The 13,372-nt window shown below is 28.3% G+C and overlaps 1 non-coding gene across 1 annotated transcript; it reads left to right on the forward strand.

Annotated features, from left to right (window-relative positions):
- The first annotated feature begins 240 nt into the window (after nt 1-240).
- Phum_PHUM091070 lies at nt 241-312 on the forward strand. The gene has a single exon. It is a non-coding gene; the product is annotated as a tRNA-Asp (tRNA).
- The last annotated feature ends 13,060 nt before the right edge of the window (nt 313-13,372 follow it).

Here is a 13,372-nt window from a genome sequence, read left to right on the forward strand (position 1 = left end):
TAATGTTTTTTTTAACGTTATTAAAATGCATAAAAGAAAAAAAGAAAGAAAAACATTAAAATTTTTTTTTTCAATCGTTACGATTATTATTATATTTTATATTGTATTAATATTAATAATAATAATAACCGGAAGTGACGTTTTTTTTTATTTTAAAAAAACGATTTCGAATCGTAAAGAAAAAAAATTTTCATTAAGTTCGTAAACGGAGTATGAATTTTCCAACATGTGAATCCCAAGTCCTCGGTAGTATAGTGGTCAGTATCCCCGCCTGTCACGCGGGAGACCGGGGTTCGATTCCCCGCCGGGGAGGTAATTTTTTTTGCTATTTTTATTTTTTTTCATCAACAATTATCATTATTATTATTATTTAATTAACAAATTGTTAATCAATTATTAATAATAAATCAATAAAAAAAATTAAAAATTAAAAACTCAACGAAATTCAAATTTTCCGATTTGTCGTTACGAGTTCGAATTAAAATTTTTTTTTATAAACGATTTTCTTATCACAAACAACGTCGTTATCAATAAATGACGTCACTTTTTTTACGTCATAAATTGATAATCCATTTAATTTTTTTTTACTACTTTCGTATGAAATATATAAATACATTAAAACCGTTACAAATTACTTAATGTTGTCATTTAATTTTAAAAAAAAAATCGAACGATCGATCGATTGATCGATTTATTTTTTTCTGAACATTGCTGAACAAAAAATTAATATAAATAAAAATCAAGTTTAAGTATTAGTATGGCATAAAATTAAATATTTATTATAGTATATTTTAATTATTGATTTTAAACTCATGTCAAATCCGAAAGGAAAGTGAATGGAAATATATCAAATCAATAAATCAATATTATAAATTTAAAAGTAGTCGGAATTAGATCGATAAAAAAAATTTAGTAGTTTAGGGTGGCGATGGTGGTGGTGGTGAGGGTGGTGGCGGTTGTGGTGATAAAAATTCCAATCGCCAAACAACCGACTGTGTATTTTTAAAAAAATGATAAAAAACAAATGGATGCGTTTTTTTTTTTATTTTGTTTGTTTATAAAAAATTGTTTGCAGAAGCCGTTGACCGCCGTTGTACCGCCGAACCGCCGGCATAACAATAAAAAAAAATTGATAAATAAATAAAATAACTTATCGAGACAGTAAATAATGTTACGAGAAAAAATTAATCGATTTACAAAAAGAAGAAAAAAGTAATTACATTAAAAAAAAAAGAACACGTTTAACTTGATTTCGAAATAATAATAATAATAATAATAAATAAATCAAAGGAAAAGTTTATACAAAGGAAAAAGACGATAGAGAATTTGGGTAACAAAAATTCTTTCCTTTGTCTCATGACCATTGACAAATTATTATTTTTTAAAAAAAATATTCATTCATTCGTTTATTTTTTAATAGTGCGAAGCCATGTTTTCATTATACGTATTAATCCGTTTCGGATTAACGGATTAAGATTAAGGGCGGATATCAAAGTGACCGACCGACGGATAATACACTCTGAGTGATTTTTTTTTTTTTACAAAAACGTTAATGCAAATTTTTAAAAGATGAATGTTTGTACACCTGTTAGAAAAAAAAAAAAAATTTAAATTGCAAATCATTTCGTTGAAAAAAAAAAATTGTTTTGTTTGTTTGTTTGTTCGTGAGTCTACGTCATCACACACACATTACGGAATTTAAGATTTAATCTTACCGATCGTTTCGTTTGTGCCCACTCGATAATTTCGTTATCATTATTATTAATAATAATTCTTTTAATCCAAACGTTCTTTTTCCGAACGCTTTATATTACGTTCGATGCATCATCCTGAAAACAGGAGGGGGCGATCGGGGGGAGGAGCAATCGTACGAGCAACAGCCATAAAATTTGTTTTAAACAACTACAAACGCGAAAAAAAGTTGTTTACGTCACTTTTGACTCGAAGGAAATGATTCAAAATATTAACGACAGCAAATATAAAATAATAATAATAATAATAATAATAAATCACGAACGTAAAAAAAAAAGTGACATAAAACGTTTTTTAATAAAACTAATTTTTCTTTTTTTTTTTTTTTAATAACGTCGTACGCATTACTTAACTTTTTATTTATTTATTTATTTATTTTTACCTATGAGTTTATGCATGGACACAAAATTTCGAGATTATTCCTAATCATGAGAACGAGTTGACTCATTCCGAATAAAAAGAGAGAGAAAGAGAAAGATAGAGAGAGAGAGAGAGAGGGAAGAAAGATTTTTCTTAATCTCCATACAAAAAGAAAGAAAAGAAAAAGAAATAAAAAATTTATTTTTTTAATGGCGGACGAAACGTTCGTTTCTCCAAAAAACTCATTCATTCCCAATACAAAAAAAAAAGTGAAAATAATAATAATAATGATAATAATAATAATAATAAAACAGGATGCTTGTATTACGGAGAACGTTGGAAAAACGTACCGAAGAAAAAAAAATTATTAATATCAATTACGTTTTTTTTTTTTTTCACATCTTTCTCTCTCTTTCTCTCTTTTTTTGCCTTTAACTTAAAAACGTGACGGCGACAAAGATGGAAAATACAAGATGAAATATAAATAAATAAATAAAAAATCATTTATTCGCGTAAAAAAAATGTTTCGAAACAACAAAAAACATTTTCGAGGGACAAAAAACTTTTTTTTTTAATCGTGATTTCTTAAAGGCTCGCATATAAAAGAATCTTCGATTGAATTTTTTTTTTTTTTTTCCGTTACGAAATCATAAATAAATAAATAAATAAATTGAGATCGTGATAATACGTTGAAATAGTTTTAGGAATACGAATAAAATTTATGCGAGTGCGTGAGTGCGCGTGCACGCACGCATTCACGCACATTCGCGTTAGGTAACATCTTATGATTGTTTTACTTTCTATCGAGTTGTTGTACCTGTTACCTTTTTTTTTTTTCGACAAAAGAGTTTTTATGTGGGAGGAGGTTTTGTATTTCGCCATTTTGTTTTATAATTAAACCGGGGGGTATATGGAAGAGGTGGGGGTGGTGGCAGTCGCGGCAGTCGCGGCAGGGAGGCACTAACGGGTTTCTTTCGAAAACTTTAAAAAAAAAATAAATTGCGTTGATGACGTGTGACTTTACTACCACTACCACTACTTAATCCGTTTCGTTATCAATTATTATTATTATTATTATTATTATTATTATTATTATTACGATTCGGTGATAATAATAATAAATAATTTTTTTTTGAACCGGAAATGACGTAACATTAAAAAAATGTTTTTTTCTAACCTTTTAATCTAAAAATAAATAATACGCGACGACGATGGTGACGATGATGATGATATTTAATAAGATTTTCATGAAAAAAATCATCATAATCACGTGACAAATAAAATTTATATATATGTATGGAAAAAATTAATTAATAAAATAGGTGGCGACACGTTCGATTATAGCGAAAGAAATTTTTATCATTATTATTATTATATATTCGAATGGTTTTTTTTTTTTTCACAAACAACGGTAAACAAATTGACCTTTGACATATTTACAATTAGACACCCGCGGAGATTATATTTATTTATTTATTTTTTTTCCGGGGGAGGGAAAGGGGGGCGGGGGAAGAAAATAAATTTGACGTTTAATATTTTAATTAATTTTTTTTTTTTTTTTTCATTTCCGGTTTTGGTTTTTTTTATTTTAACGACACGTCAGTAGTAGGAAAAAAATATTTTTGTCACCTGTTTGACCTTTTATACAAAAATTTTAATTCATTTTTGAAATTTTTTCATAAATACGTCATCGATTTCTCTCTATGACGTCATCAATAAATTTAAATATTTTTAACATTTTGCGAGCTAGGAGATATTACAAAAAAAATTTACAAATATCAACTTTTTCTTTTCTTTTTTTTCTTTTTTTTATTATTATTATTTCTTTCACTTTTAGCAGACGAATTTTGTGCGTGAGTGAGTGCGTAAGTGCGTAAGATATTACAACGAATTCGTGAGAGGGATTTAAAAAAAAATGATGAATGCATTATTAACCAATGCATTTGGTGGACACGCCCACGAATTTAAAAAAAAAAAAATTTGTGTTACCCGGAAGGTTTTTTTCGAATAAAAATTTAATAATTTTTTGTTGTGGTTGTTGCGGTTGTTGTTTGTCCGATGTTTAACTTTAATAAAAAATATTTAAATGGTACTCGTGTCACAAAATCAGGTCTTTAGATAACCTGCTGTGAATTTTTTTTTTTTTTTTTATGTCGGCCACCTTGAAAAACATTCGACAATTTGAAAATAATTCATTATTTCTAAAAAAAAAAAAAAAATTCACCATTTTTTTTTTTTAGCGACGGGAAAATGCGGAAAATTTAAATTGATCAGGTTTTTTTTTTTTTTTACAAACTTTTTTGCTGACGTCACACAATCGACATCACGCGATATGTGTCTGATATGTCACACAAATTTACAACAACAACAACCGGTAAATAATTTTTTTATTTTTATTTATTTTTTTATTATCAAAACAAACAATTAAAAACAAAAAATAATACGCAAACAAACAAACCAATAAACAAACAACAAACGGCAAACAAACGAGGAGGATTTGAACTTTTAAAATTTTCTTTATGGAAAAAAAAATTATTTTTATATTTATTCAACTACTATTAAAAAATTCACGATGTATAAATAAATGTTTATTAATAATGATAATAATGATAATGATGATAATAATAATAATAAGACTACGGGGTATAAATAAATAAATTTAATCAAAAGGTTACGAGCGTTTGTAAAATAAAAAAAAAAAATGATTCGATCCCACATCAATTTTTTTATTAACCCGAGTTTTGACGTTTTCAGTTAATTTTATTATCATTATCATTATCATTATTATTATTAAAATAATTTTTTCATTGTATTGTACGGGTATGGTAAGAATTGACACTGACATTTTTTTTTTAAATATTCCAATCGTATATATGCAATAAGTAGAAAAAAAATGAAATTTATTTATTTATTTATTTATTCGATCATTAATCAATACAATTTACGACATTTTCTTTCTTTTTCTTTCTTTTTACCTCCTTCTTTTGCCCCCCCGCCCGCCATTCGGCGGTCTCCCCTTCTTCCTCCCCCCGTTTTGTTCCTCCCTCGTTTTTTTTTAGTTTCCATTCGGTTAAATTTATTTGTCGGTTGTTTAAATAAATAAAATAAATTACGAAAAAAAAAATTTTTTTTTTTTTTTATATGGATTTATCGATGATGATAATAATAAAATCATTATTATTATCGTTAATAAAATAAAACGACGTCGAATTATTACCTGATGTTGTTGAGTTCTTTCGTTCGTTCGTTATTGCGATGAAAATTTCAATCAAATTTTTTTTTACCGTAATAAAAATCGTTAATTAATTATCATTATTATTATTATTATTATCATCATCATCGAAGGGAAAGCCTTATAAGTCGCGATTTTAATTTCTAACGGTCGTGGAAAAAAAAAACGAAACGACAGGACAATACGAAACAGTTATGGTTTTTCTTCGCGGTTGGAAATGCGGTGGAAACCTCCCAACCCACTCCTCCCCTTCACCTCCCCCACCTAAAACAAACAAACAAAACAACTCATCGATTCCATCATAATAATAATAATGATAATATAAAATTTTAAAATAAAAATTATTCCGTTATGACGTCATTAGAATAACGTTACTCCGGGGGGGAAAAACGGAGCGTAAAATCGAAATTTGTTTTTTTGATCGTTCGATTTAAAAGGGGAGGGGCAGGAGAGGGAGGGAAGAGATTAATGATTATATTTAAATTTTTTACGCGCGTAAAACGTAAATATTAAAATGATATGCGTGTTTTTGATAGCAGAAGACGCGTCTCTAATCGAAATTGGCGTCCGGTTTGTTTTTTTTTTTATACATAAATTCACGTCAGGCTTTGGGCGATTTTGGATAAAAGAATTTTTTTTTTTTTTGGAAGGACCGACCGTGTACAAACAAATCATTTAACATTTTTTTTTAATTATTGTTCGGGTGATTTCTTACCCTCGGGGAATAAGAGAAGGTAGAGGTAGTAGGTAGGTGGGTAGGAGGGTAGGTAAGAAAGTATGAAAGAAAAACGGAAGGAAAATAATTTCAAGTCGTGGTAGCCGAAGAGTAAAAAAAAAAAAAATTGTTGTTGTTGTTGTTGTTTTTCGGTAATTTACTAATTTTTACACTAAAGGCGTTAATCATTACAAACAACAACAACAACCAAATAATTGCGAATTTTTTAACAGTCTCCTCTCTCCTCCTTCCCTCAAAAAAAAAAAGAAAAAAATTTAATTTTTTTTTTATTTTAATTAAATTAATGAAAATTACGATCGAATTAACGAATTATTATTATTATTATCATTATTATTATTATTCAAAAACGATTCGAGATTTTGTTTTTTTTTTTATTAGGAAAATTACGAAAACGCGCGTTTTTCTCATCGATCTCGTCGTATTCCGATGAGAAAAAATAAAAAAATAAAATAAATAAATGTTTTTAATGACGGCCGTGTAACTTTTAAAGTTCATACGTAAAGGAAAATAAATTTGTTTCGCTATTGACCTTTGACCCACCTGTTATACATATATCTTTATATGCGAGCATTAAAACGCATAAAAAATTTTTTTTCTTTTGTTGCTACTTTCCAGTAGAAACAAAAAGATTCAGGCCAAAAATTACGACATCGAAAAAAATTAAAATTTTTTTCCACCCATTTTCCCTCCTCCTCGCCCTTGCCCCTCGCCCCTCGTCCCACCTCTCTCCTCCTCCTCTTGCTCCTTCTCCCCTTCCCCCCCAAAAAAAAATAATTACCCGATAAATCAATAATAATAAGATTCGTAAACAAGAAGGTAGCAGGAGGAATAACCGAGAGGATTGTTTTCGTTGTTTGTCGTGATGATTCGAATTTTAAAAAAAATTTTTTACAACAAACTCCCACGCAAGTTTTCTTTTCGATTTCCCCTTTTCCTCCTCCTCCCAAACCGAGCCATTAATTAATGATAATAATAAATTTATATATTTTTTAATTAATAATTAATTTATTAAGTAATCGCTCCGCTCATCGGTTTTCTTATATATACAAACGAGGGCGTAAACTCGTGTTGCTGCATTTGTTTGTTTGTTTGTTTGTTTGTTCGTACAATCACCTGTCAGTCACGTTTATAAATTATGGTTTATTATTATTATTATTAATCAGTCTTCGTAAATTTTTTTTTTTTTTTAAATTTCACTTTCATTTTTTTTTTTTTTAAATGAAATTCGAACGTTTATTTAATTTTTATGCGCGTTATTATTATTATTATTATTAAATTACGCATACGTGATCTTTTTCCTTTTACTCCTCACTTGTATGTGAGATCTAGCAGACGACGCCCGTTATCGAAACAAAATAATTATTTTATTTAGAAAAAAAGGGAGAAAATTGTTTTTTTTTTTTTTTTTTTTTTTTTTTTTTTTTTTTACGCGTCTTTAAATGTCAAAGGTGAAAGATTATTATCATTATCATCATCATCATCATCGTCGTCTCAACATAACTTCTCCAGGCATAAATTCTTTCGTACAAAAAAAAAAAAAAACCGTTGCTGGAATCATATATTTCTTTATTAATATCAAGATTAATTAATTATCATCTATTATAAATCATAATAATAATAATGATAATAATAATAATAATAATTTATTATTAATTTTTTTCATTTTTATTTAAGTACACCTTGAAAAATTATTAATAATAATAATGATAATAATGGTAGGGAATCTCTTGTATTGATGCGAAGTAATAATACTATTAAAAAAAAAAAAATTTTTTAACGTTTTGTTGTTGTTTGTGTTTGTATTCGTGGTTTTATTATATTATTATTATCGTGTCAAAAAAAATAAAAAAAAATTTAAATTTATCGTCCGGGTTTTATTATTATTATTATTATTACGTTCGATGCAAATCACGATTTACAATCATGCCTGCCAACAGCTACCGGCTAAACAAAAAACATTTTTTAAATTATTATTATTATTATTCGTTTAACGCGGGATTATTTTATTTAAAAAATAAAAATTTATTAATAATAATAATGATAATAATTATAATTAAATTATTATTATTATTATTATTATTATTATTATTATTATTATTATGAAAATTTGTAAATCAATAAAAAAAAAAAAAACGATAGACGCACGTAGAATGTCACGACGATTAAACCCGAATAACGATCCGAAACATTTCATTCATTCATTCATTCATTCATTCTAAAAATTATTATCGGAATGAAAAAATTCCAACCGACGACGAGTCGACGTAAAAAACCTGTCGCGAAAAAAAAAAAAAAAAATTCACATCAATAATAATAATAATGATGAAAAGTTACGTATGAAAAATTTTAATTAAAAACAATACGATTAACGACTTTTATTATTATTATTATAATTATAATTATTATTATTATTATTATTATTATTAGTACATTGTGTCGTAAATTTACTTGGAGTTAATTAAAAAAAAAAAAAAAAATCGTCTGCTGTAAATCTTCGTTAAATAATTATTATTATTATTACTTTCATCCGTCGCGTGCATGAGTTAAAACCATTTCTCTCCTTAATAAACCCTTAAATGTTATTTTAAATCGCGTGGATCGATAATTAATCAATCGATCGCATAAATAATTAAACGTCTGCGAAATCCTGTAGTAATAATAATATTAATAAAGTTGCGAATTTTTTCCGACTTTCATTGCGTTTTTTCTCTCCTTTACACGCTGCGTTATCGTTGAAAATATCGTGGAATTAGCTACGGGAAAAGAAAGAGAAAGGGAAGAGAGGGGAGGGGGAAATGTGATGTAATAAAATTAATTAACGCATTTAAAAAAAAAAAAAATTATTCACAGTACGGTCCGATTGACAACCGAATCGTTTTTCTTTTTTACTCGTTACATTAAATCGACCTGGAAGAGAGAGAGAGAGAGTCATGCCAATACCTGGAAATTTAACCCTCGTACGACATTAACCTTTTTCATTTAACTCATTATTATTAATAATAATAATAATAATAATAATAATAATAATAATAGTAATTTTTTTTGTTATTTAATTTATGATTCACGTTTGTCGTTTTATTTAATTTTAACGGGAAAGAAAAATTGTTATTATCATTATTGATAAGAAAAAAAAAAGGAAAATTTCTGGAGGAAATTTTGTGACAAATAAATTAATTTTAAAATTGTTTGTAAGAAAAACAAGTTTCTTTGGCGGGAATTTTTTTTTTTTTGTCAAATAAGTGCCGACATGTTTGAAAAACTTTTAAAAAAAATTCCTCCAGGGTTTAAAAAATTTTTTTTTCTTTTATTAAATTGATTTTAACTTAATTAATTTTCTATAAAAAAAAAAAAAAAAAAAAAAGGAAAAAAGGAAAACGTAGACTCAAAGAAAACGAGAATTTATATTAAAAAAAAGGATTTAATTCAAAGGAAAGCAGATGTTAAAAATAACCTTTGACTAGTAACTATATACAGGTTACCTTTTGTTATGAAAAGAAAAAATAATAAAAGGAAGGGTTACGAAAAAAAAAAAAAAAAAAAGGACGACTTGTTCTTTTTAAAAACAAAATGAAAAAAGGATTGCTCAAACGTTTAACCTTTTTTTTTTTCGTAACGTTCGTTCGACTTTTTGTTAGTGCCACGACAAAAAAAAAAGATTTTTTTCTGTCAATTTTTTCTTAAAAAAATTCGTTATCGTCGCAAAACAAACGAGAAAAAAAAAAACATAACGTGGCGAAAGAAAGAGAGAGAAACAAGATTTTTAAAAAACCAGAAGACGGGGAATGGGAGAGGGGGGAGTAGAAGGAGGGGAAACAATAAAAATAAATAAAATAAAAAAAATTCTTTCAAGGAATTTGAGATTATTAAAAAAAAAAAACTTTTCTCGTCGTCATTTTTTTTTCTTCTTCTTATTATTATTATTATTATATATACTCGTATCCTGTTTAAGAGGAGGAGAAAGGGGGGAGGAGAGACGAAGGGAACAAGAAAGAAAAAAAAATTTATGTGAAAACGAGAACATAACCGCCGTTGTAGGTACATTAATTTTTTTGAATAATTGATAATAAATGCCACCAAACATTGTTAATATGAATGCGCGATGAGGCGCCAGAAAATAATTTAAATTATACACGTTGTGGTTGTTGTTTGTTGTTGTTCGGATACAGTGAAAATAATAATAATAATAATAATTTTGCAAAAGGGCGTGCGGATACGTTTCAATGGGATTTTTTCTTTTTTTTATGGATCTCGTCGTCGTCGTTTTTTTTCTTTCCCGGGATGATTTTTTTTTCCTTCTGCTAATATCAATAATAATCATCGAGTCGTTTATTCTTCCTCTTCTTGAGAGAGAGAGAGGGGGGGAGAAGAGAGGGGGAGAGAGGATACTAAAAAATTTGAAAGCAATTAAAAATTTTTTTCTTTTTGTACGTGTAAGAGTTCAAAGTGGGTGGTCTCATTTTTTTTCTTCCTCCCCTCAACAACCAACAGTTTTTTCTTAAAAATAAGAAGAGATACTCATCTGAGTGTTGTTGGTATCACCACCACCACCGCCATATTTTTTTTTCTTTATGATTGTACGAATTTTTATGTCGGACAAACACCGATACGAATCAAATAATTTTTAATTTTCTCACCGTGTGACAGGTGGAAAAGAAAAATTTTTTTTTTAAACGTAATAATAATAATAATGATAATATAATTTTTTTACTCGTTTAATTAACTCCAACAACGGTTTGTTGAATTCGGTTGTTTGCCCTTGCGAAAAATAAAAAAAATACACACGAAGATATTTAAAATTTTTTTTTTAAGGTTTTGTTACATATGCAAGGCCGAAAACCGGTATTCGGTTAATAAATCATAGACAGGCAACAGAAGCAAGTGACCTTTCAATAAAAAAAAAAATGCAACTAGACCCTGACTAAGCTTGTTCAACATCTCAAATTTAATTTTAAATTTTTAATATATATATATATATATATTTTACCTGGCTCCCGAAAAATTTTTCTTTTTGAAATAATTATTACAAAAAAATAAGCAAACAACAACCACAATTGCAACAACAACAACAACCTGCCACGTCTAATATTTTCCATTAAAAAAAAAAAAAAAAAAATTTGAATTACATAAAAAAAACCTTTTGTGTGTGTGTTCCAGGCACGAATTGGGTAAATTACTCTCGGCTATTATTTTTCCGGGTTAAATTATCATTATTATTATCATTATTATTATTATTACGCGGGTAAAATGTTTCACATTCGATTGACCTTTCGGCGTAGTAAAAAAATATTATCTCATATTTTTTTTTTTGGGAGAAGAAAGAAAGAAAGAGAAAGAGAGAGAAAAAAAATTTTACAATATGAACCGGTTGTTTAAAAAATTCCTAATTACGCCCCTGAGGAAATATATACATAAGTACCTTTAATACTGTTTCGTTTGTTTGTTTGTTTGCACTTGTTAGATGTATTCGAATTTTTTTAAAGTATGTGAAATAATGCCCGCTTTTTTTTTTTTTTTTACTTCGGGAGTTGTTCTTCGGTTGGTTGTTTGTTTGGTTGTTTGTTTGTTTGGTGTTAGGTCCCCGGAAGCACACGTTCATGTGGCATTATTTCAACAACCGGTATTATTTGTTGTGGTGGTGATATAATAACATCACGATTTATTTCATCACTTGCATCACGAATGGGAAAGAGAAAAAAACGAACGGATTTTTGCCATTAAAATTGATCAACTTGTCTTGTGTGCGTGCGTGCGTGTATGCGTGCGTGAGTGCGAATCGTTACGAGACTAAAGCAGAAGAAGAAGAACATCAGACCCATAAGAGTGAAAGGAAGGAAAGAAAAAAAAAAATGACCGGTTTCTTATCACGATAAATATAACCTACCCCCACCAGGAAATGGTCGTTAACCGAACGTGTCCGATGATCACAACCTTTTTTTTTTTTTTTTATACCTGACTGAAATTTTTTTTAAATAAATTATTATTATTATGTTTATTTATCTTGTCAAAAAAAAAATTTTTTTGATCACTAAATTAGTTTGGAATGACTGACTGATTGGATTGGATTGGACTCGATTGGACTGAACTGACCACCCAAAAAATAATTTTTCTAGAAAAAAATTTTTTTTTACGAGTTTGTCGGGGGTTGAAAATGAGGGTGTGCGTGTGTTTTTCTTGGTCGTTTATGTCAATCTTAACCGTGATTAATCATTTATTTTGCCAGGTGATACTGACTCATCATCATCATCATCATGATGGTCGTTATCGGTTCGGTTTCTTATTTCTTTCCGGTTTTTTATTTTCCTCCCTTGTTTCCTTCGTTTCCTCTCTCTCTCTCTCTCTCTCTCTCTCTCTGTCTCTCTCGTAAATAAGATTTTTAATTTTTGAACGTAGTGACCATAAGAATGTTTTTAATTAAATCCACGTGCGCGACACATTTTTTTTTTTGACCGTCACGATGGTCACTCATTCGATTATCATCATCATCATCACATTATAAGGTTTAACGTGACGATGATGATGAAGTTTCCGGAGTTTTAATTAAAGTAAAATTATTTTTGAAAAAAAAAAATGTGGGAGAACATAATAGATTTGGGGTTTGATTTTAACTCGAGATGATATGTGGCGTGTATGTGGTGTGCGTGTGTGCGTGTGTGGTGCGTGCGTGCTTTACCGTCAAAAACGCACACCTGACAAGGTAACAGCTGCCATTTTTCTTCTTCTTCTTCTTCTTCATCTATTAAATTTCTAAATCTCTTGTTTACCTATCATTTTTATTTTATTCAATTTTTTTTTCTCTTCTTTTTCTTTTTTCACTTTGCATGACGGCATTATTATTATTATTATTACTACTACTATTATTATTATTATTATTAATATTATTTTGTTTTTACGCTAAAAGTTTTCGCCTCCAGCTAAATTTTTTAAAGTGATCCCGTCTGGATTTTATCCTTAGGTACTCCCGTTCGATAAATGTTTTCGTTACGATTTGTTTTATCATTATTATTATTATTGTTCACCTGGTTTTTTCCAGACTAATGTCGTCTGCTTGAGAGATAAACGAGAAAAGAATTAAAATTTTTCATTTTGTTTATTTGCCAATTTTAATTTCCCTTTGAGGGAAACGACATTTTCTTCTCCCACGTTCTATTCCCAACGGATTCTTTTACATTTTTATTTCGGTATAGTAGAGTTGAGAGAAGGACCGACAAATTGTTCTTTTGCCACGACGAAAATAAACATGGTGGCATATATATACATTCGTTATCTTAAGTCATTGTGCGATTATTGTTGCA

Source organism: Pediculus humanus, genomic scaffold, assembly GCF_000006295.1.
Source record: "Pediculus humanus corporis 1103172107444 genomic scaffold, whole genome shotgun sequence".
Lineage (NCBI taxonomy): Eukaryota > Metazoa > Arthropoda > Insecta > Psocodea > Pediculidae > Pediculus > Pediculus humanus.